This window comes from Myotis davidii, unplaced genomic scaffold, assembly GCF_000327345.1.
Source record: "Myotis davidii unplaced genomic scaffold, ASM32734v1 scaffold68, whole genome shotgun sequence".
Lineage (NCBI taxonomy): Eukaryota > Metazoa > Chordata > Mammalia > Chiroptera > Vespertilionidae > Myotis > Myotis davidii.
In genome coordinates, this window is record NW_006300376.1 from 7706414 (window position 1) to 7709934 (window position 3521).

A 3521-nucleotide genomic window follows, 5' to 3' on the forward strand; every position below is an offset into this window, starting at 1 on the left:
ACGATCTCCTTTAGCTCTCTCAGCTCCTATCACCGGGACTAGGGCCTCTCAGAAGTGATATGCACTACTATTATAATTGCTCTTCTTGAGTCTCGATTAATTTTCTTTCCATGTCTGATTCTACTACTGAGTCAACCTTTTCATCTGTCTGTCTGTTGTCTAATCTCATAAGAACCATGACTTGATTGTGTTGAGTAAGAACCATCTAACATGTGGGGTCTCTTTGGGTAGTCTTTGATTCTCCTCATAAGCCAGTGGTCTAGACCAGTGGTTGGCAAACTGGCCCCATTGAGTGTGGCTCTTCCACAATATACCACGTGTGGGCACGCACGTACAGTGCGATTGAAACTTGGTGGCCCATGCCACGGGGCCAAAGAGCCACATGTGGCTCGCGAGTTGCGTTTGCTGACCACTGGTCTAGACTGTTGTTAATCAAAGTGTGGTCTGGTCTCACCTGGAAGCTTGTTAGAAATGCAGAATCTCAGACCCCATCGCAGAACTATGGAGTCAGAATTTGTACCTTATAACGATCCCCAGTGGTTAACATGCACCGTAATGTTTGAGAAGCTCCAATCTAATTGTCCATTCTTTGAGCATCATAGCAGAGCCCTAGTTGATACTATACTCTTTAAAATTTGGAAGCACTGATTTAGTTGTTTCTTGTCATATTGTCATGACCAGGCTGCATAGTCACGTGGTACAGGCATAGCAATATTTTTATGAGGAAATGTCTAAATGTACGTTTCTCAAAAGGTGACAGTATAACTGGTAGGCATTTGAGGCTTTGTAGACATTGGATTTCGCACAGTTCAGAATTGAATGGTGTAAAGAAGGAATACCATGGACAGCGCTCCAGCACTAGTACTTGGTGTGAGAACTCTTAGCTACAAAGGCTGGTGGCATGAGACACACAGGGTTTGAATCCTGGCTCTATCATTATGTACTCTGGGAAGTAAACTTGCTAATTTACCTCTCTGAGCCTCAGTTTCCTCACTTGTAAAATAGAGTTGACAATACTACGTATTTAATACAGATTGTTTTGAAAAGTTACTGAAGAAAAATCACTAGACTCCCGTCCCTTTTCTTGTCTTATAACACCTCAATTAAAGTTAGTAAAACAAAGTCCTTGAAAAATAAAAAATAAAATGATACCTCTAGCTTTGAGCTAATGTTATGATACCAAGGCCGCCAGAATTGGTGGTGGTGGGTGGGTGGGTGCAGTGGGGAGTAAAGATGCCCACTCTGGCTCCCAAGGTCCTCATTCCATCTCACTAGCTGTGGGTACCCAGGAGGCAGACATGCTCAGCTCCCTACCTTTCTCCCTGCAGGGAGGGTCCTGCACAGCTGTTTTACAGGAACCCAAGGGATTGGGCCTGGGATCTGACTCTACATGGGGTTCTTAAGGAGCCATTCTTTGAAAAGTTGGTCTCCTCAGCTCCTCTGCTAACCCAATTCTGTTGAGCTCCCGTCTGGCTATTAACTACCCCACCAGCACTGGCCTGGGGCTGAGTCCTTGCACCGGAGCCGCAGCCTTCCTTCTTTCTGTGGCTGGATTGTACCTCTTTGTGGAGCGGCTTCTCCATGTAGGGCTCGGTCTGGTCTTTCACAAAGAGTTGGCTAAGGCTTGCATCACTGCTTTGCCTTCACAGCAGTAACTTTCTTTGTTCTCCAGATTTTGTTCTGACATTCTCATACCAAACTTTTGCCCAACTCTTAGGTCTTCTCAGACTCTTCTGCCTCCTTTCACCTTTCTACAAGCCCGAGTTCTAATAATCTTCTCTATTCTATGCCATGGATCCAAAAGCTAAACGCTAATCTGCATCAGATGGCTCAAGACTATATTTTAGCTTCTCTTATGGGAGTTTCTTTTATCTACGCTTGCATCTTACAGGCGTTCACTTTTGGGTGTGTCTGAAAATGGAAACCAGGGACTGCTCAAAGATTATCTGATACTCCCAGGACTAGCAGTGGGCCACGGCCTCCATGGGGGGCGGGGGGGGGGGCAGGTCTGCCTACCAGAGCCGCTGTGAGAGTCCAATGCACCCAGTGGCTCTCTGGGATTAAAATATCAACCTTCCTCTGGTTTCTAACTTGTTTCCTGGCATAATGTTTACCACTATGGATTCTCCCTTTTGCCTTCCATGTGCCTCTAGGCTCAAGGTGATTTATGCATTCCAAGGACTGAACCTAGAAACTCAGGCAAATGATTCGGTACAAAATAGCAAACTGATATTTTTTAAATATTGGCTCAGCATTTGACGAGAGCAAAGGCTGAGGGCTATGTGGGAGGCACACAGAAGAAGAATGAAAAACACTGGTGCCTGCGCTCTTGTCCCCTCTCAGCACAGCATTTCTGCTCTCATCCCAAATGTGTCCACTCTGCCTCCGATGGACAGGGCCTTGCAGCCTCCTTGGCAGGCCCTTGGGTTCCACTCCTTGCCACCCGCTCATGAAGGTTCACTTCCAGCCATACACTGCTTGTTCCCAGAGGTCACACATGCATACTCAGTGTGTTAGGGACCCCGAGTGCTGGCACTTGGGTCCCGGCCTGGCTAGCCCCTCTCTTTATCACGGGCTGGCAATAAGCCCACGTTTTAACAATATGACCCCACTTGCTGCCCTTTCTAAGGGCTGCTGTGGTAGGGGAAGTAGAAAGGAAAGGGACACCTTCACCACAATCTCCGCTCTCTCTTGAAAAGCCTGGAGGCTATCTCCCTCCTTTCACCTGACTTGAGAGAGAAATCCCCTGTTGGATTCTTCCAGTTCCTCTAAACCAGTGGTTCTCAACCTTCCTAATGCCGCGACCCTTTAATACAGTTCCTCATGTTGTGGTGACCTCCAACCATAAAATTATTTTCGTTGCTACTTCATAACTGTAATTTTGCTACTGTTATGAATCATAATTTAAGTATCTGATATGCAGGATGTATTTTCATTGTTACAAATTGAACATAATTAAAGCATAGTGATTAATCACAAAAACAATATGTAATTATATATGTTTTCCAATGGTCTTAGGCGACCCTGTGAAAGGGTCATTCGACCCCCAAAGGGGTCGCGACCCACAGGTTGAGACCCGCTGCTTAAACAATTTCAAATTATCCATGCTCTTGCTAAAATTTGTGTGTACATCATAAACGTCCATGAAACACGATTCTATTTGTACTTAGATGCCTTAAAAAATGAAGTTAAAAGGGAAAGAATTGAACATGCACTCAGTTGGACAGATTTTCTGCACCAAGGAAAGGAAAAACACCCACACCAGCAAGTTTCCTGATAATGATTTCAAAGATGAAAGACGTAAGCGGGGTCTGACAGGGAAAACCTCGGGGGCACACGTTTCTTATTTGTTACACCAGACATCTTTCCATGAGCACATGGACAGGACCCAAGCCACTGTGCAACGTAACGAGAGTGTTTTTACCAACGGTGCAAGCACACAGCGCGCCAGAGGCATCCAACTCCCGACCTCGATCCGGGCCTCGGTGCCCAGCCCCACGGGTGGCGGGCGGCGTTTCCGC